Source organism: Pagrus pagrus, assembly GCF_965226575.1.
Source record: "Pagrus pagrus genome assembly, contig: HAP1_SCAFFOLD_80, whole genome shotgun sequence".
NCBI lineage: Eukaryota > Metazoa > Chordata > Actinopteri > Spariformes > Sparidae > Pagrus > Pagrus pagrus.
The window spans coordinates 64,577-76,947 of NW_028175383.1; the positions used below are offsets into that span (position 1 = coordinate 64,577).

The 12,371-nt window shown below is 37.6% G+C and overlaps 1 long non-coding RNA gene across 1 annotated transcript; it reads right to left on the reverse strand.

Moving 5' to 3' along the window:
* Positions 1–4,956: 4,956 nt before the first annotated feature.
* Positions 4,957–10,635, reverse strand: LOC311253945. Its single transcript, XR_014622079.1, has 6 exons — positions 10,501–10,635; positions 10,085–10,183; positions 8,316–8,341; positions 7,078–7,755; positions 6,689–6,781; positions 4,957–5,914 (listed from the first exon to the last, which is right to left on the reverse strand). It is a non-coding gene; the product is annotated as an uncharacterized lncRNA (long non-coding RNA).
* Positions 10,636–12,371: the final 1,736 nt, after the last annotated feature.

A 12,371-nucleotide genomic window follows, 5' to 3' on the forward strand; every position in this document is an offset into this window, starting at 1 on the left:
TGAAACACATTTGGGCCATTTTTGGCCGAAAGACGGCAAGTTAGCATCGACTAATCTGGATGTGAGCCTAAAGTGGCCCACATATGGTTCAGTAACATTGTGGGGTCCATACTTTGTGAAGTACAAATGTGCCAGGACAAGAAAAGACAAGACAAGTTAAGTTAAGTTAGTTTGCTTCTCTCATTGAACCGCTGTCCACTATTCAGGGTATAGGGGATAACAGGACCCAAATGCAGACTCAAATGGAACAGTTTATTATTTTAGAAAGAGGTAAATAAACAGGTAATCAAAGTCCAACAGAAATAAAGTAGCAACAAAAGAGTCAACGAGCCTTAGTCTCGGACAGGGGAAAAAACAAGGAATCCAAAGTGCAAAGTGCAAGTAGATATTCCTTTTTCGGTGGAAATGTTCCATGATGGGCATGATTGGCAATGTTGCAGCATGAACGACCTGCAATATTGATCCTTCACTCATTCTGGAAGAAGCTCGCCACTAATGGAGCCCCCGTCCAGCTTCTTTGCTGGAGCTTGAAGCAGTTAGAGGACTGAAGACTTTTAGGCCTGAACTGCCTTAATTGTGTTCTCCACTATGGAGGTGAGAATTTTATCCAAGCTAATGTCTATCATGAACAACACATCCCCATGGCAAGCCCGGATGTTGCACCCATGATACAAAGAGAAACAAAACCGTTCATAAAAATCTGAGAGAAAAAAGTTAACACAACAAGCGGATGGTGAATTCTGAGAGTTGTTATCCGTCTGATACCAGCAGGAATTACATACAGTAGGCATAGTCAAGTTTAACTTGTTCTTCTCTTAGTGCAATATTATCTGTCAGTATAAATAATATGCTGACTGTGATGAATTTGTTGTTTGTTGATGAAAGTTAATTTATAAAAATATATATATATTGACCAACAATTCTGTGTTTTCTCTGATTTGAGTATATGCATTTTCATGTGTGGCCAATGGAATGTCCTTCCAGAACTTATTCTACACTGAAAAAAGGAGACTGGCCAACTCTTGGATTTATGTCAGCATCTTGGGTGTATTGAACACAATTGCCTCATGTTTTAAAGTTAAACGTAACTATATAGTGTAGAAACTACATAATATGCAGAGAGGGTACATTAATTTGTTCAGATCATGTTGGGATGAAGTGAGTCAATAAAGTAGCGATGTTAATTATCGCGATACCGCACGCGATTTCGTCTTGCGCACTTTACAGTCACGTCCAAGAGCTCGCCGTACGGTCCGCCACGCCACGCCACGATTCGGTCGGTAAGTCTGGATTTTCTGATTAAATATTGTCGAAATCTCAGCCAAATGTAGTTTAATGTCTTGAGAGTCACTACGTAACGTTAACGTTGAACTAAGTGAGTTCGGTAAAGTCCCATGAGCTTATTTGCTCGCGCTATTTTATCACTATGTTTTATTTGAATTTGTTTTTTGAGCGGGAGCCGTCCATGTTACATTCAACTTAACTTTGCGGCGCTCCTTAGTCTTCTGTTTGAATTGGTTTGCCAACTGACTGTTCAGTTACATTGTGTTAACTAGCTAACACACTAGCTAACACCGCTGATGACAAAGCTAATGTCATCAGCGGCATTAAGTTAGCGACCCCCCTCCCCCCAAACACCGTGTAATGAGAACATGAGCAGAAGGAGAGGAAATTCAAACAAAAAAGGACACATTAACTGGTGTGCGTCTGCTCTGTCTGAGCAGTGGTAGCAATAATCACGTAGCCATGGCCTGCCACTGCCTAATGTTCATAATGGCAACTTAACTTTTTCTTGGATACAAGCTGCTGGCTTTGCACAGTCAGCCCAGTGTTTGAACATGGAACATGATTAGTCTCTGTTCTCATCAGAGAAGAATCACATTAATTATTTGATATTTTACAATGGTTTATGCAGTGTACCTAAATAAAGTTGCCGGTGAGAGTACATCTAATGTATGTTTATTAAAATACAGTTTTCATAATGCCTAGATAATGCCTCATAATGCAAACTCAAGTCTGCATATCACCTGGAGTCAGCTGATGGATCATGGGCTCAAGTTTTTGTGGTGAGACCAGGATGTTGTATTTGCTCTTATTATTACCGTAATTAGTAGTAATTAGTAGTAGTTAATGCATTACAGATTTTAATGAATCCCTCAGCACATGCATACACAGACACTGGCCACCTCATTAATACATCTGTGGTATCTTATACGACAACTCTGTCATAGGTTCAACTTTTACCTGTATATATTGTCAGACAGGTGATTAATGTAATTAATTTAGCTAAAGCCTTAATTTAGGCTTGGACTTTTGTCTGTGTATTTTTAAAATGTGTCCTGCTCAAACTGTTTTTCCAGGATCTCCAACCCTACCTTTAATCCTTCTTTGTTTTTACTTCCACAGTGAATGGTGCTAGAAGTGTTCCAGTGACAGAGTGAATGTGGCAATGCAAGACCTGCCCTTCAGTTTTTCCAAGTAGGTCCCATATTCTGAAGTACTATCGAGTCAGACATAGACATTATGGGAATAACAATCGTATTCCATGTGTGCATGCAAGCTGCCCATGCACTTTTAGAACGTGGAATGCATTGTTAATTCATTTGAATAGATGTTATTAAAACTAGTCGTCATCAGTCAGAGAAATGTACATTTAGTTGCCATTTGTGTCCTTGTAAGGATCTTGTGTCTGAGAGGGATTACTGGACTCACGTTAATGCACATTTGAAGATAAATGAGGTTGTAACGTGCATGTTCTTGGATTGCAAATTTCAAACAAACATCTTAGGATCTTTTAAATCCCACAAGAGCAGAAAACACAGGTCTTTTTCACTAAAAGATTTTAAACCAGGAATTGTAGTATCAGCCACCCTCGCTTCCCCAGAATCTGCTTCAAATACGATGATGATGACATTGGTGAGGATGCTCAACCAGGTAGCAGTACTGGTGTTCTAAATGACCACCCAGATGTAATCGAGCACAGTTTGGCAGCAGCTTTTATGTTTTTTTTGTGATGCTCCCATGATCAGCAATGTACAAGAGAGATGGCCAGCTCTTTTTGATGCAATGGAGGTAATTTAAAAAATGATGCCCTGACTAGTTGTGTCATAGATATGGTGTTCATGTGAGAACCTGTGAGTACTGATTCCACTGAAAGGACCCAGTCATTTTTATCATGCATTCACTGTCACTGCACTGCACTATGAGAAATGTATCTTTTTTTATATCATCTCCGGAGATTATATAACGTCCAGTCCATAAAGGTCAGGTCCAAACAGGTAGTTTTACTGTTGGTTTTTAGATACTGGTGTCACATGCTGACTGTTTAAAAAAGTCAGAGTTTTTGTCTTTGATCACTTTCTTCTGTGCTACTGAAAATTTGAGTTCAAATATCTCTATTGTCTTTGTTATAATTCTTAAGGATGACATTGATGTCGGAAGGGAGTCCCTCATTAAAGGACTCTGCATCTATCTGAATGAGAATCCCGACGTCTTGGTGCAGGAGTACATGGTGGGTGTTTTGTGAGTAGATTGTGGCTTTGCTACATTTCCAAACGTATTCAGTTAACCCTGTGATCCTACTTGGACCGTTTAGGTCCATTTGCCATCTTTATCACCTTGGCAAAGTGATTCCAGTGCTGAGATTAAAAACAAATGGTCCAAACAGTCCATTTTTTCTCCATAATCCCCCATTATGAAAGTGAAAAACCACCTATATTGACCCCTCTGCCACAGAGTGAAAAAATATTGTTTCTCTTACATTAGGGATTACACTAGTGTGAAAACACTTCAAATTTGTGAATCTAGTGAAAGAAGGAAAAATCCACCATCTTCTTACACTGCACTGACCCTCATCTGACAAGGGCAGAATTGGGACTGGGATACAGCCCTGGAGTAAATCAAGGTTAATAATAAAAAATCATCCAGGAACATGAAAACAACTTCCAGAAGAAATGAGGACGAGAATTCAGTCTTTACATTAGCTTGAAGGCTCTTCTTCATTTGATCTGGAATTTGTTATGTCTGTATTTTATTTTTTCTCTCAGAAATTGACCATGAATGGCAGCATGGCAGGGCAATCTTTGGCTGTAGTAATCTGCTATGCTGCTTACATGGGTTTAAATAAACTATTGCATTAGAATTGCTGCATTCAAAAGCATCAATTTTTTTATTTTATTTATTTATTTTTAAAAAGCTTCAAGAAATGTTTTATCTTTAACCAGGACATGACTGAGGCCACTGCACTGAGTGCCATTGAGAAAACGACAGTGGGAATATGTCACCAGAGAGACGCCAGGCAATGACTTTTCTGATGTTGGCATCATCATCGAGGGTGTGGTGGTTCTTCAAGATCTGGATAATGTAGCCCTTGCAACAGCCTTCCTCACTGAAAAAAGTGAGACTTTGGATCAACTTAAAAAAATTACTGTAATTTGTTACACCTAAATTTATTAGTTTTTCACAAATTAAATTTATGATTTGGTTGAACACGTAAATTTTGATTTAATGTAAATTAATTTTGTATTTTAAGACAAAGCAAAAAATTTGCTTTCAATCAAAGTAAAAACATTAATCATTACAAGACCATAAACTATTTTTTTTACTCTTTTACAACTTATTTTTTTAATTTGGGAAAACCTAATATTTACCATTACATCCAATTATTAAATTTACTTTGGATAAAACTAATTGAATTGCTGTAATTCTGTTACACGCAATTTTTTTAATTTTTCTCAAGTTAAATGTCTGATTCAGTCCAAAGTATTTTTTTAATTATCCATAAACAATATATTTTCTTTAGTCACAAGCCAAAGTATTACTTACTTAGATATACAATGATGTTTTTTGCCTTTTTAAAAACTGATATATCACCATAAACAAAATGTAATTCTCTATAATATAGGACTAGAATTCACTGCACTGATTAACTTAAGAGAAAACTTAAAAACAGGAAAATTCTCTTCAAAAGACCATTTATTTTTGATGACTTTGAAATAGGCATCACCTCAAACTCACAATCAGCAGCCAGGAAAGTATGCGTTTTACACATAAAAAACAAAACTTGTAAAACATCAATTAACATGCGTATCTTAACATGTATAACTGGTTGTACTCTTCTTTAAAACTTGAGATGAAAGGGAACAGCCATTAAGTTTAGACTTAACAGAGATAGAGTTTAACAGTCTATCTAATAAAATCTTTGCTATCCTTTGACAAAAAGGTATGAATATCATTCTTTTGAACCATTATAAATGCAAGGAAGTCACAAAAAAAATAAACCAAGGATACACACAGTTGCTATGGATGCAATTATGAACAACGGCAGTTCAAGAAAAAAAAAGGAGCCATTACTAGTGCTCTTGCTGATCATTCTGAATTTAGCATCATTCACATTTCAATGTTAATATCAGTGCCACAATATTTCTACAACAGAAAGAATTCTGTTAACAGAGAATACCAGAAATTAAAGCCTGTTTTGAATCAAAGCTGTTTTTTCTCTTATTTATAAGGACCCCTAACATTATCCTGGGATGTATTTGAACACAAGCACTTAAAACAGATCAACATCCTGTATCCAAATGTCTTTCTTTGAGCAACCCCATATTTAGAGCTTGACACTGAGACTGCACACTCTGCGTGTCATTTTCTTTGGCTCTATCTCCATGAATATTTTCTGCAGTGCATCGAAAGTGTGTTTGAGCTCACCTGGATAGCTCAAGTTTAGAGCATATATGAAGCCAAATAAGAGGGCACAACCATGTGCAACTGATGGCAGTTCATTAAGCACCTCCACACCTTCTATGATGATGCCTACGTCACGTGGTGGCTGCAATGGATCCTCCTCCTCTCTGATGACAAACACAGCCATTGTGCACTGTTGGAGCTCTCTTTCGGCGTCATCCTTCTCACCAACCTGACAAAAGACAAGACATTTATTGTATAAAAGGCTACTCTGTATGTATGCACACAAGTTTGTCTCCCTTTTGTGTAGCAGGGAGTGATTTAATCATACAGCAGAAGACCAAAAGACTTTTTCTCTCATCTGTAGCAAAGTTTTAGTGGACAGTTACTCATAGTTTCTGCCTGTGATTATAGATATTTTCCTTTGGAAGGGTGTTCTTGTGATACTCTGAGTGTCAGGTGAATAAAGAAGTACCATACTTAGTAGATATGTCGGGGGGGAAAAGTAGTTTTGTTCCAGTGTTCCTGCAGTGACCTCCTTGTTCTGTGCATAATGGGTGCTGGTCAGTGCAAAAATAAGTAGCCTGTTGCAAATGTGCGCCTGGTTCTTATAAACGCTCGAGCTCCAAGATGATTTACTAGTTTCACTAGTTTTATTTTTATTCCGTTTACATTTATGACTAACCGTCATATTACTAAAGTTATCTTCTGTGTCCATTGCGGCCGTGGCCCGTCTGTCAGAGCCGCGGAGCACGGTGCTGCAGTGTTGTTTGGACACTTTCAATCCCAGAGTGCATCGGTGCATACCCACAATGCATTGCGCGATGTCAAAAATGGCGGTATTTGCGTAACGGGTTACTGGGAGCAGATGTGCACTTTGAGAGCACTTGTTTGCTGACCAGCAGATGGCGCTTTTGGACCTTATAACTCACCTTTTTGACTAATATTTGTTGATACTTCAGTTAGGATTGTCTAAAGCTTAATAGAATAATGCAAAACTTCTTACCAGAAACTCCTTGATGAGTTTTTGTACATCTTCCCCAAGGTAAGGGATGAGGCACTTCAGCAGACACTCTCTCCTTAGGCTTACATCAAGGCTCTAGGTAAGTGCAAACATAAACAATAAAAATTCATACTGTTGAACTGTGCAACTTGACTGAAGATGCAAACATGAAAATGCATCAATGGGAACTTAGACTTACAGTAATTGTCCAGTAATCAAACAAATGGATTTGCGCAAACGTCAAGATGCACATTGTGCTTCTTACAACATGTAATCCAACTCCACAATCAAATGTGATGACAATATGAGACAATAACACAATTGCTTCTATTTACAATGTTACTATTTATGTGATGTAAGGTGAGTTTTGCAGTATTACAGTAAGTATACACCTGATCAAGAACTTTAAGCACATCCCGGGTCTTCTCCCTGACAGCTCCTCCCTTGTTCCTGATGATCTCAATCAGCTTGCTGTGGTGCTTGTCCAAGGAGGCCAGGAATCGTGGTTGAAGTAGCCAAATCATTTACATCAAAACTTGAATCATCCAGGTCCTCTCTATTTACGTCTGAGGGCTCAATATCAATCTGGACACTGTCATGGATTTCGACTGAAAGACCTCCGCTTGACCCCTGTTTCACAAGTATTTCAGGCTTTAAGTCATTTACTGTGTAATTCTTATGATTTCTGCTTCTGTGAGTTCTAAATGAACCATAAATATTTGTTCTGTACGAACAACCCTTAAACACACAATCAACTGTTTCACTGTTTTTCAGATGCTGAGCTATATGTTGAAAATAGTCTGTTAAAGTTGAACGTTCATTGATGTGGCATAAGAGACATTTAAATGTGGTCAAGTCAGTTTCAGTTTGTGATGATGGCTGATGAGATCTTGACAAGTGGGTCAAAAGTGCCTTCCAAGTTTTGCAGGTACATGGGCAGTTTAAATGGATGCATGGGTAGGAGTGGTGGCGTCCATAATGTCTGTGCTCAAGCTTGTAATGTTTAAGAAGCTCAGATCTTCGTGAGACACAGGCGCCACAGTCTTTGCATTTCCACATTCATTGGAAGACTAGAAAAGAAAAAGAAGACCCACCTTACCCATTTAACACTTAATGCAATTAGTAAAATGCCACATGGTAGATGGTTCATTTGCATTTAATCTAACAAAGCAGTTGTTTATCAAGTTACTTCCTAAGAAGGAAAGCAGCACCCCTAAAAGCTAGTAGTTATTCATTTCATTATATTAATTCAGAGTATTTTAAAACTAGTATTGAAATGTAAATCTTATGAATTAATCACACCATCCTGAAAATCTGCAGACACCACTATAGCTAATTCAACAGCTGGCATAAGTGCATGGCCATAGTGTATGAGACACAAAAAACTATGATTTATTTCTTGCCACAATAGCTGCAATCAATCTTTTAACTTAAACATTTTTACTTCCCTTTTTAACATTATTTAAAGCTGTATTAAATTGTTTTCCTTTTTATTGTTATTGTCTGATGAAACTGAAGTTATTTCTGTTTGCAATTAGGGAAATATAACAAATAAAAAAATGTCAATGACACTAATGTCACTTAAACATCCATTAAAATAATTTCCACAGTTGTTCATTTACGGACTTACCAACTGCAATCTTTTCAGGAGCAAACCTGTAACAGAAATGGAAGATTTCACATTTAGTTTTTTGTTGGGACAGTTAGTATTGTCCATGATTGTCACTACAGACTCCAATTTATTAGACCTTAGGCATTCTGGTATTGTACTATACTGGATTATACTGACAGATGAGAGAATGTAATTATAAACCCTTCCTCTTCTGTGGATCCTTTGATACTGGGTCACAATTTATTTACTCTGCACACTATTTTATTTTTTGGGGGGAAAAACATGGCTTCAAATATGTCCCATTCATAAACAATCAGGGGGGGGTGTTATGTGAGACCTGAGCCTGCAATCCTCAATTCTTGGCTCAATGTGTGACAAACATAGCCTCAAATCATCCTCGATTTGTGCACGTTTGCAGTATTTTGTTTTGAGTGCAGTCATTTTTGAGAATCCTGCCTCACACAAATATGTCGATCTGCAAATCATCTGCAAATTGAAGTAATCATCTTGAACATTTACAAAAGTAAAACAAAAAATAAAGTACCCCTACATCTCTGGGTTCTTTGATATTATTTCCATTTCCATTTATGGCAATGTGGCAACAAAACCAGATGCTTTAGCTTTAGCCATTTTTCTAGTGACAAAACAAGAGTATTTTAGCCAAAGGCAAACCGACTAACAAGACAAGTCCATATTACTGCGCTATTTTTCTGTGAAATAAATTTGAATGTTTTAAAAATTTGGGTCACGACTTGATGATTAAGAAAAAAAAAATGTCTTCCTGAAGATAGACCATTTGATAACCACTGTATAGTATCCCTAGGCCATATCTGTCAACTAACACAAGCTTACTCAAAGTTATCATTGATGCTGAGGTCCTGACCAGAACCAGCTGACCAGAACCAACATTATGCCACAGTTACAACTGTTTCATAAACTCACTGGAAATCCCTCCAGGGTCTGACTGACAGCTGTCACCACTTTGGTTTTCCCATCCTTATCTAACAAAAGTCACTATCTGTACAGCAAATTAATACGGTTGTTTTGATACAAGGAATCAGTCAGCTAACTTAGCATCGACACAGATATGTTGCCTAGCTAGCTAGGACTTACCTCTCTCATTCCTCCTTGCTGCTTTATCCCTGCTGAGCGAATAACTTTCTGATATCCATCAGGAGTAATACTGTTTTAGTCAAATCGAAATCAAAATAATATATTTAGCAAGTTGTTGTCGGCTAACGTTAGTACCTCATGCAGCTGCTTCACAGCGTGCCTCTCTCTCTCTCTCTCTCTCTCTCTCTCTCTGACTCAGAAGTCGCTACACGTGAATAAATTACCATATTAAGTAGCCATGTGCACATTGTGTATGTGGAGTGAATAGAGTAGCAATTATATTAAGTAGCTATGTGCTCATTCCGTAGCCTATGCTATGTAGACTTAAAACTCTGAAGTTAATTTTTTTACTGGTCAAATCTTTACTGGGGCACTGCAGATCAATTCTGGGGCACTGCACTGAAATCTGTCTGGTGATGTGGCTGCTGCAGAGCAATACCTGCTTTAAAGTCAGTGTCTCCAAACACCACAAAAGTCTCCAAGGACACCAGTTAAAGTCCCTAGATTTATCGCTTGTGGCGTTTGACAAAACATTTCGACATTGAGGGTGATTTTCGTGATTTTTTTTTTTTTTTTTTTTTTTTCCTTCCATCCTGTAGCATACTTGCTAAACGTGGCCGGGTAGACCCACTCCCTTTTCTAGTTTACCATATTCAAGTATTATCACAACTTACCCTACACCGCGGACTGGAGTTTCACGGTCTTCGCCTCTCACTCGGCTGCAGATACAGCACTACGTGTGTCTGCGAAGTGTGGACGTGACTGCAGCCCACCTGAGAAAAAAAAAAGTGGCTCCCATTTCTAGTTGTCCTCATTCAAGCCTTATCACAATAATTTAGCTTATTCTTTCATAACGCGACTTCACAATAATATTAACAACATTAGCTTCGCACTTGTTAAACACAGGCAACGAGAACTACGTAGTTGTTGCTAATGTTTCTGCAACCGACCTCGTTTAGCTAGCATGTGCGTAGTGCACAAAATTCAAAGCCAGTCTTTAAGATAATGTCAGTTGTTCACTCTGCCACTGACCATAAATGTACACGGAAAGCGCGTGTTGCACTAAAACAGCACAGTTTTGAATTCTTACCTTGTTTTAACGAGTTTTCCACACAGGACAGACAGTCCACTCTTGCCGTCCGCACTTGATGCGAGGAAACAACAATGGCGGACTTCAACGTCGAAAAGAGCGGTCTGACGTGACGTCAAATGGTCACGTGACAGGAAAACGTTTGGTTTGAAGTGAAAATACCATTTGAGTAGAAGTGTTTTTTTTTATTTTGTCCACAGGTAGTGACATTTGCTTTGAAGCAAACTGAAATTATCAGGTTTAAACATGAACGCACAATTTTTCATTAGACCAATTTAAAAATACACTTTAAAGGAATGACACAGTGGTTTCACTTTTTTCAGTGCTGTTTGGACTTTTTTACTCTTTGAACATGAGGTATCCGTCACAGCTCCGCTATACTTTTGAAGTGATTCAAAAGGTGGTAATGGAGTTGGATGTGGCTCAACTCTCGAGGAAAGCCCAAAGCTTAAAGACAAAACTGTTCCAGTAAGGAGAGCTCACTGTTGTTGTGCACGTGAGGCGGTTAGCTCCAGGTAGGAGGACAATTAAAGCTCACACTTGCTCTCCTGCATTTTGGAGGTTGAATTTCCAGGTGAACAATCAGCAACAGCATGGGATGTTTCAGTTGTAGTAAGGAATTTTAAATACTTCTAAGATACTGTTCTGTTTTGAACCAAGATGTCACAATGAGGTCAGTCATTGCTGTTTATCCTATGGCTCTTGAATAAAGGCTTTGACATGCAACTGTTCATTTCTGTTTTTAATTGGGGTAAAAATGGGTAATGTCAATGATTAAGAGAGTTAATAGAAAGGTATTAGGCATTAAAATAAATGATTGTTGAAATGGCAATGGCAACTAACGTTTTTGCATTTCAAATCAGTTCTATAGTTGAATCGAATTGTTTACAGTTACAATTGTTATTTAATTTAATCTTGACAATAGAGACCTTGAACATAATGTTTGTATTGTTCTCTTCGAAGATGGTTGCCTGTAGCCTTTTCAAAAGAAAAGGTCTAATTTCCATTCTGTGGCTGAGTCGGTAAAACACTGAAAAACTGACATTACTTGTTCACTGTTGATTTGTATTACAGTAGAACAGTAATGTCAGTTCAATTCTTTACCTACTGTCACTGCAGTGAAATTAGACATTTTATTTTGAAAGGTTACTAGTGGTACAGGCAACCATCTTCAGAGAACAATACAAACAATCTGTTTTTAGGCCTCCATTGTAAAATTGTGTAATTGACACTAGACTATAATACGAACATGTAAAATGAAAATAACGTGTAGTATTTACGCTACCAAATAGTATTGGAGTAAAAGTTATTGAATAGTGTTGAAATGAAGTGATGAAATTGTGAAGGATTTAAATGTTCCAAGAGCTCAAATTACTTTATCAAAACATGTTTTAATCACACTGTATCAACACAAAATATACAGGTTTATTGAACATGAATAACTTGTGTTAATTTAACTCAATTGTTTAAGTTGCTGCCAAAGCAAAACATCTGTGTGCAACCAATGTCCACCATTGAATTAAGTTAATCCAACATGTTCCTTTTTTCAGTGTATGTACAAATCCCTACATGTTCTCATGCTTGTCAAAGCGCTACTGAGGAAGCGAGTTTGCACACATTGTTGAGTTACATGTGTGTATACGTGTCTGGTTATTAATATGTGTATGAATGTGGTTATTAGAGGAGGATAGTTGGACTGTTATCTGTTTGAATGTGTGATAAGAGTAAGAGAGTATGTGCTGTTGTGCACTTCATGATTTGGTGCTCTTGTTCCCTGCTTTTACTAGTGTATTCTGTCTATTTTTAAAATATTATGGTCATCATGTCACTCATATTTCAATGATTTTAATACTGTATCTGCTTTAACTTTA